The sequence below is a fragment of the Phaseolus vulgaris genome, chromosome 6, assembly GCF_051622355.1.
Source record: "Phaseolus vulgaris cultivar YP4 chromosome 6, ASM5162235v1, whole genome shotgun sequence".
Lineage (NCBI taxonomy): Eukaryota > Viridiplantae > Streptophyta > Magnoliopsida > Fabales > Fabaceae > Phaseolus > Phaseolus vulgaris.
Window position 1 is genome coordinate 29521652 of NC_143503.1, and position 22505 is coordinate 29544156.

Below are 22505 nucleotides of genomic sequence, written 5' to 3' on the forward strand. Positions count from 1 at the left end.
ATTATATATAATATATTATTTTGCTTTAGTAATTTTTTAATAGTTTTTCTACAACTTCAGTACTGGTATATACTATATATAGAACTTTTGTTCATTTACTTTGTAAGCTCCTAAATCATTTTTAAAATTTTATATTTATAATCAACTCTTAAAATTCCATTTTATCTTTATTTATACAATTTAGTTTTATATATTTTATTATATTTGTTATGAGTTTTAATTTTCTAGTATAATTTTTAGTACATTGATCGATATTTATTGTTTTATGAATCTAAATGTTCACTTTTTAATGTTGAGATATAATTGAATTTGTTTAGTTAAATATTTTTAATTTAATCCTGAATTGATTTTTAGGTGGTTGATTTTCTTAGATTTAATTTACAATTCTAATTTAAATTAAATACAATGGAGTAATTCTAGTTAAGGACCGAACTACAAAATTAATCATTATTTTCTATAGAAATTTAATTGTCCAGCTTTTGTAGACAAAACCCTAATAAATAAAAATCTAAAACCTAATTCTAAAATTAAATAATAATCAATGCTCCTTATAAATCAATTCCTAAAAACTACATGAAAACATACATGTTTTATGGATTTATGCCACTAAACATTGATAAAGAATCCTTGTAGTACACGCATAATTAAGAACCATGAGAAGGATGTATGAATATTCATCCTGGTTTGCTCAAATTGGACGAAGTAGCTTCTTCAGGGCTAAATGGTCCTCTTCCAACACCTTGATGGCTTTGATTCCCTCTGAGGCTATATATTTTATCTTGGACTTGGAAGACTAGTTAACTCTTGAGATAGGATTGGAGTGGAGCTCATCACCTTAGGACTGCAAACATGTCTTACCTCACCCCTGTTTCTACTGATTATTCCATCTAGAATCTCTCCATCATCTGCAAAGGAAGTAGTCTTGCTCAGGTTCCCTTCCTACACAAATAGAGGAAGCATCATAAAAGAAACGTAAGTGTTAAGAATGAAGAAAATGGATCTAGGATTGATATCCCTTATGTAAAATACACACATAGAGGTCCTTATTTATAGATGAGAATAATAATAGAATCAATAACATAATAACATAATAATATAAACTATGGGTTAAGCCCATTACATTCAACACTTCCCCTCAAACTGATGCATATAAATCATATGTACCAAACTTGTTACAAATATAATCAATTCTAGGCTCTCGTAATGATTTAGTGAAAATATCTACTAATTGATCATTCAAATTAACAAATTCAGTCTTGATGTCTCCAGACACAATATTTTCTAGAATAAAATGACAATCAATCTTAATATGTTTAGTCCTTTCATGAAAGACGGGATTTGAGCTAATATGAAGAGCAGTCTGATTATCACAAATGAGTGTTATTTGATTGACTTCTCCAAATTACAATTCTTTGAGTAACTGTTTAAGCCAGACAAACTCATAAGTAGATGAAGTCATAACTCTATATTCCACTTCAGCACTAGATCTTGCCACAACATTTTGTTTCTTACTCTTTCAAGAAATTAAATTATCACCAATAGAAACAAAATATCTGAAAGTAAATCTTCTATCAGACGGAGACCCTGCCCAATAAGCATCTGAATAACATACAACTCTAGTATGATTATTGTGACCATATAACAAACCTTTTCAAGGAGAACATTTAATGTATTTCAATATACGAATGACTGCATTTCAATGATCAACACATGAGGAATTAAGGAATTGACTCATCACACTAACAACAAATGAAATATCTGGACGAGTGACAGTAAGATAGCTCAATTTTCCAACTACTCTTCAGTACTTCTCAGGATTTGAGAAAAGCTCCCCCTGACTAGGTAGGAGTTTGTCATTAGGATCCATAGGTATCTCAACAGATTTTGAATTCATTAATCCAGTTTCTTCCAAAATATCCAATGCATACTTCCTTTCAGAAATAACAATACCAATCCCTAAGAGATATTTAAGTTTGCCAAGATCTTTGGTCTGAAAATGTTGACAAAGGTGTTCTTATACTTGTAAGATGTCATGCTAACCACTGCATGTAAGAACAATGCCATCATCATATACTACACCTAACACCCGAGTGACGGTAAAAACCGAATGATCTCCTTCACTGCGAGTCATACCAAACTGTTGAACAACTTTGCTAAGTTTTTCAAACCAAGCTCTGGGAAACTGCTTGAGACAATATAAGGATTTGTGAAGACGACATACTAACCCAGAAGACTCCCCTTGAGCAATAAAGCAGGAAGGTTGCTCTATATAAATTTCTTCATGCAAATCCCCAGTAGAAATACATTTTTGACATCCAGTTGATAAAGAGACCATTGTTGAAGAGCAATCATGGCTATGAATAAGCAAACTAAAGTCATCTTTGCTACTGGAGAAAAAGTATCACCATAGTCTAATCCAAAAAATTTGGGTATAACCCTTAGTCACAAGACGAGCTTTGAGACGATCAATAGTACCATCAGAACCAATTTTAATAGCAAAGACCCATCCGCAGCCAACAACAAATTTTCCAAAAGGTAAAGAAACGAGGTCCCAAGTTCCATTATGCTGAACCACACTCATTTCATCAAGCATGGCTTGACGCCAACCAGGATGAGCTAAGGCAAGTAATAGATGAAAGGCAAGTATAAAAAGGTTAAGATAACTTAAAGCATTATAATGTGGGGAGGGATTACGGGTAGAACGTATACCTTTACGGATGGCAATGGGAATATCAGGTTCAACTATTGGAGCCGGGAGGGACAAAGGATATGACACTAGAAGAGTCATCCTTTGGACGATGGGAAGACTGACGACGACTGTAAACTAGAAGAGGTGGTGGAGGAGGAGAATCTTTAGGTACAAGAGGATCAAAGACAACTGGAATATGTACTTGTTCAGATGGAGACACAAGTGGAGAAGATAAATACTTAAAATAAAGAGAAGACTCAGTGAAAATGACATATGCAAAAAATTAAATAATGGTTAAGTGAGAGTGAAAAACATTTACATCCTTTTTGAGATCTAGTAAACCCTAGAAAACACATTTGTGTGACCTAGTAGATAATTTATCTATACTAGGACAAAAATTGTGAACATAACATGTAGACCCAAAAACTTAAGGTGGTAAGGGATGGAGAGGTTCATGAGGAATTAAAATAGAATGAGAAATTTTATTCTCTAAAATCGAGGATGGCTTACGATTAATTAGATAACATGCACTAAGAACAACATCACCCCAAAATCGTTGAGGAACGTCATCATGAAGTAACATAGTACGAGTAGTTTCAACAAGGTGTCTATTCTTGCACTCAGTCACCCCATTTTGTTAAGGGGGGTATAAACACATGAGGCTTGATGAAGAATGTCATGAGATTTCATAAAAGTGTTAAAAGAATGAGAAAGACATTCACGGGCATTATCACTACGTAAGGTTCGAATTGAAACACCAAATTGATTTTTAATTTTATTATAAAAAGATTGAAATATAGTAAACAACTCAGAACGTGATTTTATTAAAAATAACCAAGTACGTCTTGAATATTCATCAATAAAAGTAACAAAACACTGAAACCCCAAATTAGACTTAACACAACTTGGTCCCCAAATGTCAGAGTAAATTAAAGCAAAAGGGGATGAAGCACGTTGTGAGACACTACTAGGAAAAGAATTGCGACTGTGTTTACCTAAATGACATGACTCACAAGACAAACTAGACACTTTGGACACACTTGGAACAAGGTGTTGCATCTTGGCAGGACTAGAATGACCTAGCTGAGCATGAATTAAAGATGGAGAATCCATAACTGTGTCAACATGTGCAGATGTGAGTCTCATGGTCTTTACCACCTACGAACATAAAGACCATGAGACTCACATCTGATGTCAATCATCCGTCCCGAACTCCGGTCCGGTAAACAAATAAAATCTTTGGTAAAAGAAATAACACAATCAAGGGAACGAGTTAGACGACTAATGGATAATAAGTTAAAGGGAGACACATGAACATAAAGAACATTATCAATAGATAAAGAAGGAAGATGAATAGTACCAACACCATGGGATGAGACCCTAAAGCCATTGGCCATGGTAATGGTTGGTAAATAACCTGAGGTAGACAAGAGAATAGTATTAAATAAATAAAGCGGAATAATAAAAGAGATAAAGAGGAAAAAAAACACACCCGAAAATTGTTAACGGAGTTCGGCCTGTTTAGCCTAATCTCCGAGCACAGCAAAAACAACTCCCTTTTATTATTATGAGAGAAGATATTACAAATTTGGATATATAACAGTGAAGGAGGAGAGTTTAATTTATAACCCTCAAACCTCCTTCCCAAACAATGAACCCACCGATGTGAGACTTGGGATTAAGCCAAAATCAACAAATCTCCACCTTGGCTTAATTTCAAGTCCCACCTAAAACAAATCTTCTCAAAACATAACAAAAACAAACTTTGCAGTGCTTCAAATTTGTGCCTCCGGGCTCCAACTTCAAATGTGCAAGATATTAACCAAGTCTAAACAGTGTTCAAACTTGGTCCTTGTAACCACCTTGGTGAGCATATCTGCGGGATTCTCCGTAGTGTGAATCTTCTGGAGAACAATCTCCTCTTCTTCGAGAATCTCATGCACAAAGTGATAACGAACATCAATGTGCTTCGTCCGTGCATGAAAGACTTGATTCTTTGCTAAATGAATAGCACTCTGACTGTCAGAATATAACTCAAGTTGTTTCTGACCAACTCCCAAGTCTTTAAGCAACCCATGAAGCCAAATTGCTTCCTTCACAGCCTCTGTAATCGCCATATACTCTGCCTCTGTCGTAGACAAAGCCACCGTAGACTGCAAGGTAGACTTCCAACTAACTGGCGCTTTTGCTAAAGTGAACAAATAGCCAGTTGTAGACCGTCGCTTATCCAAATCACCTGCATAATCAGAATCACAATATCCAACTATGCATTGACCAAGTGATTCATCTTGCTCAAATGTCAATCCAACATCTAAGGTATTTTGGAGGTACCGTAGAATCCATCTCACAGCTTGCCAATGACCCTTGCCCGGATCATGCATGTACCTGCTAACAACACTCACAGCCTGTGAAATATCCGGTCTTGTACAAACCATTGCATACATCAAGCTTCCAACTGCATTTGCATATGAGACTTTCGCCATGTATTCTCGTTCTTCATCAGTCGTCGGAGATAAACGACTACTCAATTTCAAATGAGGAGCAAGTGGGGTACTTACAGGTTTTGTATCTTCGTGTATACCAAAACGTTGTAGTACCTTCTGCAAATACTGCTTCTGTGACAGCCAAAGTTTTCCCCTCTCTCTGTCCCTGTTTATCTCCATGCCGAGAATCTTCTTGGCTTCCCCCAAATCCTTCATCTCGAACTCTTTGCTCAACTGAGCCTTTAACCTGTCAATCTCAACTTGGCTCTTTGCTGCAATCAGCATATCATCAACATATAAGAGTAAGTAAATGTAGGAACCATCTTCAAGTCTGCGCAAATACACACAGTGATCATATTTGCTTCTCTTGTACTTCTGATCCTTCATGAACTTATCAAATCGTTTGTACCACTGTCTCGGAGATTGTTTCAGTCCGTACAACGATTTGCTAAGTTTACAAACCCAATCTTCTTTACCATCAACCTTGTATCCTTCTGGTTGAGTCATATAGATTTCCTCCTCCAAATCACCGTGTAGGAACGCGGTCTTTACATCAAGTTGAGCAAGCTCCAAATTCAACTGTGCTACCAAGGCCAACAAAATTCGAATGGAGGAATGTTTAACAACTGGAGAAAATATCTCATTATAATCAATTCCCTCCCTCTGAGCAAAGCCTTTAGCAACCAACCTTGCCTTGTAGCGAACATCTTCTTTATTAGGAAATCCTTCTTTCTTTGCAAATACCCATTTGCACCCAATTGCCTTCTTACCTTTCGGTAATTGTGCCAGCTTCCACGTCTTGTTCTTCTTCAAAGACTGCATCTCCTCTTCCATCGCACCTGCCCAATTACCACTCTCTGAACTCAGAATGGCTTCTGGGTAAGTGGATGGAATGTCATCAACAACTGGAAGTGCATAGGCAACCATATCCATGAAACGAGCAGGCTTCTGAATATCTCGTTTCTGTCTTCTAACTGCAATTGGCGCTGATTGTTGTTGAGATTCTTGGGTAGGAACCTCTTCCTCATCTGACTCTTCTTCTGCCATAGGAGAGTCACTTGTGGTATTTCTTGTTGGGATCACCACTGTCTGCTCAAACTCCACCTGTTTCCGGGCACACTCCACCTGTTGCGGAGTACTATCAACTCCTTCTGGATTTACCTTCTTTAACATGGCAGATTCATCAAAGGTAACATCCCTGCTGATAATCGTCTTCTTTGCCTCTAGACACCACAAACGGTATCCCTTCACTCCAGGACTAAAGCCCATGAAAAGAGCCTTCTTTGCCCGTGGATCCAACTTTGATTCAATCACATGATAATATGCAATAGAACCAAAAACATGCAAAGAATCATAATCAGTTGCAGGTTTTCCAGACCATACCTCTAATGGGGTTTTGCCATCTATAGCAGATGATGGCAAACGATTGACGAGATGTTGAGTGTATGTCACAGCCTCAGCCCAAAACTCTCTGTCTAACTCAGCATTAGACAACATACAACGAACTTTCTCCACAAGTGTCTTGTTCATACGCTCTGACACCCCATTCTGCTGTGGTGTTTTTCTAACAGTGAAGTGCCGAACTATGCCACAATCTTGGCATACCTTCAGGAACGGATCACTCTTGTATTCTCCTCCATTGTCTGTTCGGAGAACCTTAATCTTCCTTTCTGTCTGGTTTTCAACTTCAGCTTTCCACTTAAGGAAAATTTCAAGCACATCATTTTTGTTCTTCATAGTAAACACCCAAACTCTCCTGGAAAAATCATCCACAAAAGTGACAAAATAATGCCTACCTCCGATTGACGGAGTCTTGGCAGGTCCCCACACATCTGAATGCACATAATCCAGAATACCCTTGGTATTGTGAATTGCAGTGCCAAACTTCACTCTTCGTTGTTTTCCCAGAACACAATGCTCACAAAATTCAAGTTTGCAAGCCTTCGTACCTTTCAACAATCCCTGCTTGGTAAGAATTTGCAAGGATTTCTCTCCAGCATGTCCCAATTTCATATGCCACAACTTCGTTGCCTCAGCATCCTTCTTAGAGCTAGAAGTTGTTGCCGCTACTGTCCCCACCACTGTACTACCTTGATAGTAATACAAATTGTTCTTCATCACGCCTTTCAACATCACCAGTGCTCTTGAAGTTGCTTTAAGAATTCCATCTTGCATCGTCACGACTAGGCCTTTAGATTCTAAAGCCCCCAATGAGATGAGATTCTTCTTCAACTTTGGCACGTACCGTACATCGCGCAAAATTCTGGTGGATCCATCATGATTCTGCAGCTTGATTGAACCTATCCCAGCTGTCTTACATGGATTATCATTTCCCATGTAAACAACTCCGCCATCGAGTTCTTGAAATTCAAAGAACCAATCCCGAATGGGACACATATGATAAGTACAACCTGAATCCAATATCCACTCATCTGGATACGATGATGCTGAAAGCGAGACAATTAAAGAGATATCTGATTCCACATCACTTTTGCATTCTGCAACATTTGCATCTTGCGGAACCTTCTCTTTCTTCTGCAGTTTTGGACAGTCTTTCTTCCAGTGTCCTTTCTCATGACAGAAAGCACACTCATCTTTGGCAACGGCTCGACCTTTAGACTTAGACATCCCTCTTCTCTCCTTTGTTTGGCTTTGCTGACGACCTCTTGCCACCAATGCTTCTTCTGATGTCATTGATTTGGTTTTCATCTTATCTTGCTTTCTCAATTCATGACTATATAAAGCAGAACAAATAGCATCTAACGACACATTCTCCTTCCCGTGAAGGAGCGTAGTCTCCAAATGTTCAAATTCATCAGGAAGAGATGATAACAACATCAAAGCCAAATCCTCATCCTCAAACTTCACATCTAAATTCAACAGGTCTGCTACTAATTGATTAAACATAGTGATGTGTGCATTCATAGTAGTACCTTGTTGGTAGTCAAATCGGAACAACCTTTTCTTCATCAGGAGCTTGTTCTGACCACTCTTCTTCAGAAACTTGTCCTCCAATGCCTTCCATAGTTTGTGTGCAGAAGTCTCGTTTTTTACAGCGTACTTCTGCTCTCTGGACAGGCAGGATCGAATAGTTCCGCATGCTAACCGGTTAATGATACTCCAGTCTTTCTCCTCTACCTCTTTTGGTTTCTCTCCTTCAATAGCAATATCAAGACCCTGCTGAAAAAGAGAGTCCAAGACCTCTCCTTGCCACATGCCAAAATGTCCAGTGCCATCAAATATTTCCATCGCCAATGTCAAAGTGGACACCGGGAACCTCGACCATGATGACGAGGAGCCCGACACTCTGGATACATTCTTCGCTTCTTCTTCTTGATTTGCCATTACAAACTCAAAATATAATATTCAATATTACAAATAATTTCAAACAACCCAAGGCGAACCTTCGGCTCTTGATACCACTTGTTGGGAAAAACGGGTAATTTTCCCACTAAAACAAAACCCTAACAGGGCTACCCGACAAATAATATTGAATAAATAAAGCGGAATAATAAAAGAGATAAAGAGGAAAAAAACACACCCAAAAATTGTTAACGGAATTCGGCCTGTTTAGCCTAATATCCGAGTACAGCAAAAACAACTCCCTTTTATTATTATGAGAGAAGATATTACAAATTTGGATATATAACAGTGAAGGAGGAGAGTTTAATTTATAACCCTCAAACCTCCTTCCCAAACAATGAACCCACCGATGTGAGACTTGGGATTAAGCCAAAATCAACACACCATGGGATGAGACCCTAAAGCCATTGGCCATGGTAATGGTTGGTAAATAACCTAAGGTAGACAAGAGAATTTTTTTTTTATTACCAATAATATGATCAGTGACACCTGAGTAAAAAACCCAAGGACCAAGAGAATTGGAGTGAGTAAGGCCAGCAAAGGGTGTACCTAAATGTGCAACAATGGAACTAGAGTTCTAACGATCCTCATACCATTTAAGAAATTCATTGAAAATTGCAAGTTGACCTAAGATATCAGGGGAAGTAGGGTCCATCGTAGAAGGTTGCACACAAATCTAGGAGGACGACCACGTAAGACATAACACTGATCAAGTTTGCCACAATGGTCACACTTGTGACGCCATATTCCCGACTTGGAATAACGAGTACGATCATAACGCTAAGAGATTAAAGCACAAGATTCATAAACTGGAAGAGATATATCAGTGATGTGTTTACCTGACACACAGAAAAGGATAGAACAAGTGGAAGTAAAATTGGGAACAACAGAAGATCCCAAAATCTGATCACGAACATGAGGATAATCATCGAGAAGGCCATGTAAGCCCAATAATATGAAGAACTTGGACCATCAAGACGTTTGGGAACACCAATGGTAAGGAGACTTTGACACACCATAAAGACGTTGGGTATCATTGGTGTAAAATAATTTCGCATGTTCCCAAACTTCTGAACACGTCTCAAAAACACGAATTTTTTTTAAAGATGAGCGAATAGTAGATTTAATAACAATGCACAATTGAGCATCAATTTTCAACCAACGGGAAGCCTCATTTGCAACAACAGTACGAACAATTGGGTAAGATGATCAACATAATCTTGACTCTTAAGCCATAATTTAATATACGAGACCCAAGTGTCATAATTAGTTACATCCAATTTGTCAATAGAAAGATGAACATTGACATTATTAGTATAGATGGATGGATTGGACATAGTGGCAGCCGAGGAAGCCACATACCCAGTTGTCGACGACATAGTGGTAAGAGACAGATTGGACCCAGTAGTAGGAAACGGATCCATAGATCTACTTGATATCCAATTGGTGACAACAACAACAGCGGGCTCCGACGAGATTCTGATGAAAATTTTGGCAATGGCGACATCGACGAGATTCTGGCGACAACAACTCCGGAAAGATTTCAACAACGATGGCAACTCCGGAGAGGTTTTGTTGGCTCCGACAGTGACGACTGCAGTGGGTGACGGCTGACTGTGGGTTCACCCAAAAAAATTAAATCGTAACCCTAAGCTCTAGATACATGTTAATAATGAAGAAAATGGATCTAGGATTGATATCCCTTTTGTAAAATACTATGTGTCTTATTTATAGATGACAATAATAACAGAATTAATAACATAATAACAATATAAACTATGGGCTAAGCCCATTACATTCAACACTTTCAAACCACCAAATGAACATTCAATGCTAGTTATACAAAATATTGCTTCTTCATTTCATTCATTGGAAGTGTGAATGTATGTTTGCATTGATCCGCCTTTTTTTTTTACCAAGAAATAAAACCCCTGGCATGTAGCTAAATAAGAAGGTGAACTTGAGTCTAGTGTTGAACACTTACAGTAGCTAGGTTGAATGGTAAAGCAGGTACTTCTTCATATTCTGCAGCATCTAAATCTTGAAGGTGTGCTCTTTTGAAAAACTTGGGCAGAATGTATTGCCTTACAGGAACCAGGAGCATGATCATCAATGGGAATAGAACCCCAGCTATTGGAACCCAAGTGATACCAAAACAAACAAACAAGTATACAGTCTGGAAGACTGTAAACACTGCAATGGTCTTGAATGGAACGGTTTCCACATAAGTTTCATGGCACTCCTCCAGAACTCTATTTATTTCACAATGTAAAAAAGAAAGCAAGGTACATCAGTGAATGCAACTCTAAATATCCTGAAGAGAAGAAAAACAGATAGGACATGTTTAATAACATATTCATACTTGTATCTTCTGCTTGGAGCAGTTAAAAGTAATAAACACCGTTCCCAGAACTGGTTGCCAGGTAAGTTTTCAATGGCCATGAAAGCAAAATAACCCCATAGCACAGAGGTTGGAATCATTTTCAGGAAAGGCATTGCTGCTAGACATCCTGCTACCATCAGAGACTGGAGCAGGTTGCTCACTCGTTGCTCTTTAACCTCAACAGGTAATAAATCATCAATTTCCTTCTTGACATCAAATATTGACTCGTCAACTGGGGCATCTATACTCCGCATGTTTGATGCCAATTGAATTGTTGACTCTTTCAACTCTTTAAGTCCCTGTCAACAAAGTTTAGGAAATGGTGGATGACTACATTATATACCACTTCTTGTTTGAACTAGAGACAATTAGGAATATGTTCAGTTTGTTAAACCATTAAATCAATGATGCAATCTTCAAGTTGTCCTGTTCTGAAGAGTGAGCATGTCATACAAATGAAAGGGGGAGGGGAGAGTGACTAAAAGACCACAATCCCATGTACCTGTGAGGAAGATTCCTCGTGAACTAGAGGGGTTTGCATCTGCCAGTAAGCATCTTGCATACTTCGATATACTTGTCCCAAACACTCTTGTTTTCTCATAGAACTTCGTGCTGCAGCAACAAGCCGGTTCCTAAGTAACTGCAAATCACCCAAATATAAATATGATGATAGTAACAGCACATATTTAATCACTATGTATTCTGTTTCTACTTTCTCCTCAAACGCTTCGGGCCTAATCAAGATTGTACTCATGAAAGTGTATTGCCAACAATTATCTCAGTAAATCTTTATAGAATGAGAGAAAGGAAACCTGCAATTGTAATTAATGTCTACCTGGTGCTTCAATGTAGCTAAACTTTTGGTATGCATTGGAGATTGTGGAATAACACCGTTGGACGGAGGAATCCCAATTAGACCACATATAATAACCTGTCATTCAGGTAACATCCATGTGTCACAACTAAGGATCACATTCGGTTTACAAACAGATCAGTAGGCCAAACACAATATCAGTGCCAAGGGAAAGAAAGAGCATTGCTCAAAAGTCAAAGAACTAAGCAATTTTATATAAAGCAAAGGATCAAAAAGAGCAAGGAGGGTGATGTACCATGAAGCCCAATAGAAGTAAATCATAATGGAAAGAAGGTGGCTTTCTTAAATTGAATTCTTTCTGCTGAGCAAGCTGAGATGCCACACTATGGTCAAAATAATATAGAACAGCAATCATTGTTGCTGGAATAAATGCTCCAATAATATAGAGAACTGGCACATTCAGCATGTCCTGTTGTGATTTTGAATATTTTATTAAAAATTTCAAATGGAAGAACTAAGAATATAAAAAGCGAAAGAGAGATTTAATCATCATATTTCCCAACATAAAATAATTTCCACAGAAGAGTTCATGCCTTTATGACGGTCCAGTTTTCAAATGCACCAGAGGACCATGGATTTGGACTGAAAAGACGCCTAGGAACTCCTTTTGGAATACTTCCAGCTGGAATATAAGAAATGGCAGTCCATACTAGAACCATCAACGGGACACCATAATCTGCTATGAAGCCTCGTAAACATCCTGTAATGAGAGGAAAATAATCTAAGAACTACTGAAATATAATGGGAAATTATCAAAAAACATTAGTTGAAAGGATTTTTTTCTGTTATTTCATGTTAAAAGAAAATCCTTAGTCTGTTGGTCATATTTAACCTCCAGATGATCCGCTTCCATTTTCAATGCAAATTTGATAGATCTATGAAGGTCATAAAGGTCAAGTGTTATAGGTTCAAGCCTTTATTCATTAAAGAGAAGTCGTCTTGCAAAATTAACTTTTAAGAGTAGAAACAAGTTTTTCATTGAGACAAGGTTCTATGCTTTAAAGATATTTTTTGGAATATTCCTTAGGCAATATTTTTACAGATCAGTAAGTCAACTTAGTAACATGAAAAGCAACTCTATGTAACGAAAAGTTAATTTGAATCCATTACCCCTCAACAACCTTGTTCCTTATTCAGTTTCTCTTTCAAGACCAGAATTTCTGTTAATTTATTTTATAGTTGTCGCATAGTACGTTTTAAAAGCGGAAGAAAAAAGGACGGGGAAGGATTAAATAAAAAAAATCCTTCAAGCACCAAACTGTACAGAGCAAAGTCAATAAATATGCAAGGTACTTCTTTTTACCTTATGTTAAATGGTTCTTGCAACAAAAAATGCACATCTCAATGGAAGAATGTAGTATTTCAGCAACTAATATCAACAATCCACCATTGACCATAAGAGAAAGAAAATTTCATGCTTTCTTAAATCCTATTATATTGATGATGCAAATGCACATATGACTAGGAACCTCACATTTCACAAGTCTTACCTGATCCATATCGCCAAGACCTTGCCTTTCGGCTTCTCAATGCTGTATACAGGAGGCCAAAAGACAGAACCAAAGAAAACATGCCATTTCCAAATCTCCATGAAGGTTGAAACTCAGGTGATGTTGGGTTTGCCCTCTCAGGTATGTGAAACTCATGGATGAGTCCCTGTTAAACCCAATTAGAAAGCATGTTTATCAGTTGATTTGATTTTCCTCTAACCATCTTATATTTTCATTACTTCAGGCTAGAACCACAATAATTTGCTCTAAAAGCACTCATGAGCCAATATTACTGTCAAAGAAAACTAAAACATGTCTCTTACTTTAATAGCCTCTTGGATAAAAAGCATTGCAATAAGAAGGCCAAATAGTTCCCCTACTAGGCGAGTGAACCTGTTGATGATGGAGCAAGCTCCCAAGATAGCGAATAGGAACAACAATGCGGCAGTCCACATGCATACCCTGCCCGTAAATACATGAGGAAACTAAGTTTCTTTTATAAGGCATCATACAAACAGTAACTCGTCAAAAAAATTATATCTAAGAATATAAAATGAATACACTACTTCAAACATGAAAGTGAACGAACTATACCACGCAGTCCATGCTAGAAAGAGTTTTGAACCCAATTCTGGTCTTCTTTTCGCAAAGTTGAACATGAATGTATACATAATTACAGTTGGTTCCGCTACTCCAAGAATCAGTAAAGGCTGGCCTCCTATGATAGACTGTATAATTCCACACAAGGCAGTAGATGCTAAAGTTTGCACTGCAGTGAGTACTCCATCTGCAAATTGTTGGAAGACAGAACATCAAATTTGAGGTACACTATATCACTGTCTCTGCATTTATCTAATCAGCTATCTTAACATAAACAAATTTTCTACACATGGACAAAACCCAAGAAAAATATGGATATGAGCAACAAGCAGTGTACCTGTGTCTCTTTCCAATTGTTCTCCAAACGAAATAACAGGAATTGCTGATGCAAAAAATATATACGTTGTAGGGGCTAATATCCTGAGAAACAACAGTTTAAGTAGCAAGTTACATTCAATCAAAACAATAAGTATGAAGTAATCAGGAATTGCTTAAAAAGTGTAGTAATTTCAAAGGAATACTAACTGAATTAGCAAAAAAACAAAACTTTCTATCTTCATATATGTCATGCTATCAAAATACACCCTCCTAATAAAATAATTTACTATTTTTTGTAGAATAAGCCAGGTGTACCTGAAGCCTGCTCTGAGACCACCAATCCAGTCTTGCTTGTAACACATCAATCTCCCTTGAAAGTCATTCTTAATTCCACGAAACGGAACAAATGTATCTTCCATAGTTTTTTAAGCAGAGGCAATGACAAAAACCAAAACCTTACTAGGATTTATATTTTTTAATGCTTTAACAACAGTACAGATTTGCAGCAACAGCACAGTACTTAGATTATTTAATCTTGGCAGACACCAACGCATGTGCTACGAGCATCACAGCAATAAAGAACAACCGCTACACACCTATGGTAAAATCAACAAGCAATTACACATCATTGTGATTTATAACAAGATTTATGCAAATAAACCCCTTCAATAGAACCCCAGTGGCAGCACAACTCAACAATGTTGCGCCATCTAACCCAAAGCAAAGCATAACATAAACTTACAAGTTACATTAAATAAACAAAGCTTCAAAACCCAGTTGGAGTATACATTACTTAATGACCAAAATGCTGGGAAGAATAAGCAATAAAAGAAAAAAAATGGAAACTTTCACTGTGGGAACAGAGAAAGGTTGAGGGCAAACTTGAAACACATAGCAGTGAATGGAAAGTGAGTAAAGGACAACGTGGGTCAAAACTCAAAGGCGTGTAAAAGAAAGCAGCGTCATTAATCATTGCAAAAGAGCAAGCATTTGAATGGGACAAGGAAAGGGAAATAGGAATATGCCTGGAAAAAACTAAGAAAAAAGCTACACTATAATGGGTGTTTGGAAGGAGGAGTTATGATCTGTGCTGCAAATGCAATGTATGAGAAGGAAGGGAGAGAGAGTTGGTGAAGGTAGAGAAAATTACAGTATGGTTTTGGTAAAATGAGATGTTCATTTCAAAATACATGATTACAGAGGAGAAGCTCTCATCCCATATTTTTCCACTTTACTTCTTCCCTTTGCAATTTATACAAAGAGCTTCTTCGTTTTGGTACATTGCTCTTATCATTGGATAATACTACCAAACAAAAATGCTCATGGTTAAGTAAGCAGGTTCATAAATATTTATAAACAATTAATATGGTAAGTAAACTTATTTTAGAAATTAAATTAATTTATGTATCTAATTGTTGTAGAAACTTTTACCTGAAAATATTTGTTTTTTTTCAATCTAAGACTTTTTGAGTTACATGCTTTTAATTGAGCACGTTGAAAGCATTTTTTTTTTTCTTAAATTTCGTCTTAAATTAATTTAATAAAACTAAAAATAATAATAAGTAATTATTTTTTAAAAATGAAACTCAAAAAATATGACAATTATTCAACCTTTGACTCCATTTTACAGTTTGTTTGATGTATAAATGAGCACCGTCGTATCTCATCGGATCTAGAGAATAAATTGTGTTTTTAATTGGACCTTTTATGTTTTTGGATTTTTCTTATTTTTTTTTATTAATTTAACATTTCTATGCATTTCCTTGACACGGTTTTGCACTTAGTTGTCAGAGTTAACGGTGTGATGTTACAAATGAACACGAAAATGTCTTGAATATATCATTAGGTAGGTTGAGTGATATACAAGAAGATAGATTTCATATAAGTGCAGATTTCTTACATTAGATTTTAAAAAATACACTTAATTACACATTAGATAAATACATTTTACTCTACATTTCTATCTTCACTTTACTTACACATCAGTGACTGTGCTCAACTAAGAGAGCTTAATAAAAATTAGGTCACTTTTTCTTCAAATAACATTATTTAGAGGAGTTTATCACCTAATGATATGATAATACAAAAGTATTTTTTATTAGAAATAAAAACATTTAAATTTGATTTCGCTTATAGATATTAGCCAATAATTTTAGTAGGGTCAAAATAATATAATATATATTATTGTTGTTATTAATACAGTAAAAATAGTGTTATAATTATAATATATATATATATATATCTAAAGTTTTTTTTTAATTTTTGAACTCATCGATAATTAAATTATAATAAAATTTTCAGCTTTTTTTAATATAAATAATTATATTATTGACTAGAAATTCAGTTTCTTAGTAAAGAGAGATAATTATATTATTGACAAGAAATTCAACTTCACAATAAGGACACCTGGTGGCCAACCCTCTTTCTCCTCCAAACTTTTAAAATGTTGTGTATGGATTACCTATACAGAGATAATTTTTCATTATAATTGTTTTTTAAAGGTGATTTTTCATTATAATCATTTTTTTAGTGTATGTAATTTATTTTATTTTATTTTTATTTAATATATCTCATTTTATTAGTACAATGAAGTATTTTATCATTTTATATTAATTACTTAAAAAAATTAAATTAATTAATGTAGGACTTTCTCACTATTTCCTTAATTCCTTATTTTAAGGCAACAATAAGAAGAAAGAGAGAGTATATTCATTCTCACAAGTTTTCACACTAAATCTCACTTATCAAATAAAATAACATCTATTTTCAATCTCTCTCTTTATTCCATTTCAAACAATTATATTATTTGGTAAAACCATTATTCTTTTGAGTTTACCATCAAGTCAATCATAAACTTAACGTGAACATCATCACACCCTCTAATATCAAAACTAGCAATGAAAAAATAAAATAAAAACTTGAAGAAGAGAGACTTAAACCAGATAAGAAGAAAAAAAAAGATTGTTTAATCAATTCATCATTCATCTTTTACATGTTATTTTTTGTTTTTCAATTTTAACTCTTTATGAAAGTTGAGTAAAAGAGGAAAATGTGGATACAAATGCGCTATTGTGCCTGGATTTTCACTAGTATATATAATGAGAATTAAATTAAAGAGACTTTTTTATTTTTCTATAGAGGAAGTCATTTAGTTTTCTCATTATTTATGTTAATTTTTTCCTTACACCTATTATGTTATGTTTTTTAATAAAAAAAATAAAGTAAAATACAAACTCTTATACTCATTTCTCACATGTTTTATTTCATTTTCCAAAAAAAAAGGTAATTCTCTCTCACCATACTTAAAGAGTGAAATATTAAGTTTCATGGTATGATATTTATGATCTCACGAGTTTTTTTTTATGGAAATTACTTTGAAACATAAAATGAAATGTTAATTATTATGTGTTTATATGATTTTTCTATAACCAATCTTTATCTGTTAAATTTCTTTTTTTAAACTTCTCTTTTAGTAATCACGGTTCTCCATATTTAATTAGATTTTTATAATAAATTTTAGTAAACAAGATAATATTAGTTTAAAATTTCAACTTTGTCCCTTTATCTTGGATGTTCTTAATCATCCAAATTTGATTGAATTGTATTAATCTTTAAACAGAGAATTCAAGTATATTTTACTTGACTGACAGTATTTTTTTAACTTTTTATGTTTTTACAGCAATAGTAGCAAGATTATTTTCTGCAATAAAGATTATGAAAATAAAATTTTGAAATGGAAGTCTAAATAGAATGTGAATTGATGTTGAACATGTAATAATTTGTTTGAAGTAATCACTTCTTGATAAATGTTGCATTGGTGTAGCGAGACATGATGCTTGAATCTAGAATAATGTACAAAAGTAATTTATGGAGAAATTTTTAAAGAAAAAATCTTGACACACTTTAAATTCCATATCTTAAATGTTTTATAAGAAAAATAAATCTTTAAATGAATTCTGAATAATTAATTTACTAATATGTAAGATATCTTTGAAAAAAATATTACTAAAATATAAAATAAAGTCTGAGTGTTTTATATATTGATATAAATCTCATCTTTTTAACTGTCATTAAAACACTGTTTTTATTAGTGTAAGATATAAAATAAAATTTAAACGTTTTGGATATAAATAAGTATATCGTCTTTATAATATTTTTAACCGTATTTTAATACTGTTTCTTATTAGTGTAATATATAAAATAAAATCTGAATGTTTTGGATATAGATAAGTATAATTTTTAATAAATTATTTAAAAAATATTTATTTGGTTATAATTTATTTTCATATTAATGTTATGTAAAGAAAAATAATTATATATAACCCATAGACGTAATTATAAAACAAATAATTGTTTATTCGGATATTGGATATTGTTGAAACTAAGTAAAAGTTACATATTAGATGTAATTATAAAAATAAACAATTGTTTATTTGGATATTGTTGAAACTAAGTAAAGGTTACACGTAAGATAGTTAAAATTATTTATTTGAATCCTTATACAAGATTTTCTAGACATTAAATATATATATATATATATATATATAAACAATAAAATAGACTAAAATTAGGGATGAATTAAAATCATTTAGATATATATACATGTATGAAAGTTTTGTCTCATGATGATGTTTGATATATCTATACTTATCTTTTTATTATTGTTTCAAATATTAATTAATTTTTTTATAAAAAAAATAAAAATTACAACAACTACAGATTATATTATTAATATTTAATATTAAAAGAATATATATATATATATATATTTTATGTCAAATGTCAAAAACAAAATATTATAATTATATAAAATTCAAGTTAAAGTATCAAATAACAATTGAATAAAAATTAAATAATTATATAAAAGAGTAAAAATATTCCATATGTTTCCTGAAAATAAGTTATAAAAATAAGAACTAAATATAAGTTAATATAACATTTTTAAATTATTAAATAAATTAAAAATATTTTAATAATTTAGAACGTGAATGAGTAAGAAGACGAAGATGTGTACTGAAACAAAACATATATGTAAATACTCATATTGTACTAAGTCAAGTCAATACAAGGATTCCTATTAAAATCAGAATGAAAATTCAAACAAACACAAATTCATTTATCATCTTTAACTAAAATTATATAAAAGTTAAAATGGATGATAAGTATAAAAATTTAGAAATAAAATTTATATATTTACATGAACTAAATGGTTATTATAGAAAAAAAATTTGTTGTATAATCATAGAAAATACAAGTGTAGAATGTGAGAATTTTCTTGAGTTAGTGATTTTGAATTCAACTTTTGAATATGTAATTATTGCGTTAAATGTTGGAAAAAAGTTATCTAAAATAATTTTACTCAATTTAATCATAAGGAAAACCTAACTAATATATATGACAATAGCCAAAACCTAACTAGTGAATATGATGTACCTCATTATTTCTAAAATTGTATATGATATTAACAAATTAATTATAAAATTGTTTCAAATAAAAAAAAAGTAGAGAAAGTGACTAATGGGTTAATATTAAAAAAAAATATTTGATTGGTGTGAAAAACTCACAATAGAATATTTATTCTAACAAATTATTACCAAAACATAGCAATCTCCTCTTACCATTGAGTGCAAACACAACAAATCTCCATATTCTGTTCTTAAAATATGAAATCTGTGGACTATAAGAATGTTTATTGGAAAGATGACATTTAGGAAAAAAAATGTTAAAAAGGAATAATACTGTTATTTTATATTGACAAATCTCATATGTACAATTTCTTCAACAATTTTGATGCTATTCTCAAATTAGAATTTGAGTTTCATCCCAATAGTCTTTACTGAAAATTTATGTAAATAGTTACTACAAAAATTATCAAAAGTTGAACTTAAATTCTAATATCAGAACACTTAAGCAACTACTCGCTTAAATTATTCAACAAAACCAAGCCCTAAAAGAAACAATTTCTTAAAATTCAAAATATAAATATGATCAGTAATGGACTTTTACATAAATCCTAAATAAGTATAGAACAACCCTTGAATCTTCAATTAGGTTCTTTTTCTAAATATAGTTGAGTTCAGTTCTATTATTATTCCTCGCTCTAAGTTCATTGGATCTATTCTTTCTTTTTTAACACTATAAACATTCCAATTTGATAAAGTTCATGAAGAAGGGTTGATGCATTTTATACCTAACTGGTATTATGGAGCAATAATGACCAAAACATTACACTTAGAGATATTTCATGCCTAATCTGAATTAGACAGAATCAATGTCTTGAGATTTTGAGCCAAAAATCAAGATGGGGGGCACCATGTCCCCCCTATCATTGTTTCTTATTCACCAATTCACAGAGAAGTCCTTGTCTTCTAACATACCTAATTTTCCTTATTTCTCACTTTTCACCCTCTCTTAACAAGTATTGAGAAAACACCATTTTCTTTTATTTCCAAAAGAAACAGTACATGCTGTACTGTATATTGCATGTACTGTAAAACTCATTATGGAGGAAAGCAGGCTTCTCCTATCTAATGTTAGTAAGTTAGGTATATCTCCTAATGCATCAATAATTGGTTCATCAAAGGGAACAATAAAAAGACATCAAACATAACAATTTGTGCTTATTATTGCATGCTAATTAAGACTATAATAAATTTACAGATTATCTGGTGGAACAGAAAAAAAAGGCTAAATCTTGTCCATACAAATAGATATTTAGTCATCTCAATTCTTCCCTGACATTTAAACTTAGTTGTGTTAATCAGTGTATTATTATTCACAAAACACAACCACACATGCAAAACCAGATATTTTGCATAAATCTCTTCTACATGGAGGCTCACAAAGTACACAACACAAGACTGATTCTTTTCCCTTATCACTGATCTCAATTTTTTAAAATGAGAACTTAGAATTCAAATTTTGTGAATAAAACAATACTTCAGATAAAACTCGTTATAAATTATGAATTAGATTATTATTTACTAACAAAAGTTAACTTATTATAAATATGATTGATTAACAAACTTCAGATTGGTGAGATGAGTTATGAGTTACTAATGATTTTGTCTGGTGCAAGCTTAATTTTCACGCTTTAGTTCAACTCAGATGACGTGAAAGCAGTTTTATTCTTTTGAAGGAAGCACGATATTTTGGTAATGGCAACTATGTGAACATTGACTAATAGTTAGATTCTTCATTTGAGAATTGATAATTGCATATTTGATGTATGATCCATGATATTCCAAATTCTGAATCACTGTGAAATTTGGCTTAAATAAATAGATGTGGAATTGATAGCCAACAACAATCAAGTTAATCGATTTGTTGAGATCAGCCAAACTTGACAGGATAAGTTTCATTTGGGATTTTGCTGAAAAGAGAGAAAAAAATTAGGCTTGTTATTATAATTGTTTTCAATGGATTGATACCCATGCGAAACCAATTCCTTGCCAAATTATGACAATTTGTGCAGTTAGTTTTTCTTGGAAAAATTAAAGAACTACTTTGTAGTACCAAACAATTTATGTGCGAAATATAGGACGCTCATTTTTTTTTTCATTAAGTGATTAGTTAAATTTGAAAATGAAAAAATTAGAAGAACCGTGAGAGTTGGGAAAAATCATTGTGTAAGAATTATTGTTTGGTTTCAGCGAGTGTTTTGTCTACAGCCAATCCGTGCAATCTAGTAATTTCAAAAAAGTTGTCAAAACAAATTGTACATGCACTCGTTCTGATCCTTGAATTCTATTTTATGTAACAAATAAGAAACATTACTTAAATTATATTTTATGTAACTCATATTTATTCTCAACTGGAGCGTCACGTTGAGCTATATCAATAAACCAATCACGAATAAACTATTTAAAGCTCTTTCATCCTTATTATATCAATTCAAATAAATTAGGTAACATACCATAAATAAGACATAACAAAGTCAATTATCTCCAATTTCAACCCCAAACTATTCGGCTACAATAATATAATATACGATAATATATAACAATTAAAAGATAATTCCCATTATTTCGAAGATTATCCTTAAAAATATAAATTCTTTTATAATAAAATCTCAGAGCTATATATTTTTCCTCACGTCTGATATGAAAAGGTGCTTAAATTCATTATAAATATTAGTATTTATTTTCCATTTATTATACTATTGTTTGTACTTATTTATTCACCTAAAAATAAGATATTTAATTTCATTAGAAAGTTCAATTGAAAGATGTTAAATTTTTTGATAAAAAACTAATAAAGGTTTTTTTACATTATTTTCTAACTAAAGTAGACGACTTAAGAGATA

The 22505-nt window shown here is 33.2% G+C and overlaps 1 pseudogene across 1 annotated transcript; it reads right to left on the reverse strand.

Annotated features, from left to right (window-relative positions):
* Window positions 1–433: 433 nt before the first annotated feature.
* On the reverse strand, window positions 434–15524 carry LOC137831971 (putative boron transporter 2; annotated as a pseudogene). The gene is made up of 13 exons (XR_016521416.1): window positions 15351–15524; window positions 14516–14796; window positions 14220–14302; window positions 13877–14069; window positions 13606–13744; window positions 13283–13448; window positions 12326–12492; window positions 12028–12201; window positions 11754–11849; window positions 11421–11558; window positions 10898–11217; window positions 10520–10787; window positions 434–939 (listed from the first exon to the last, which is right to left on the reverse strand). The product of XR_016521416.1 is annotated as a putative boron transporter 2 (transcript).
* Between the last annotated feature and the right edge of the window lie 6981 nt (window positions 15525–22505).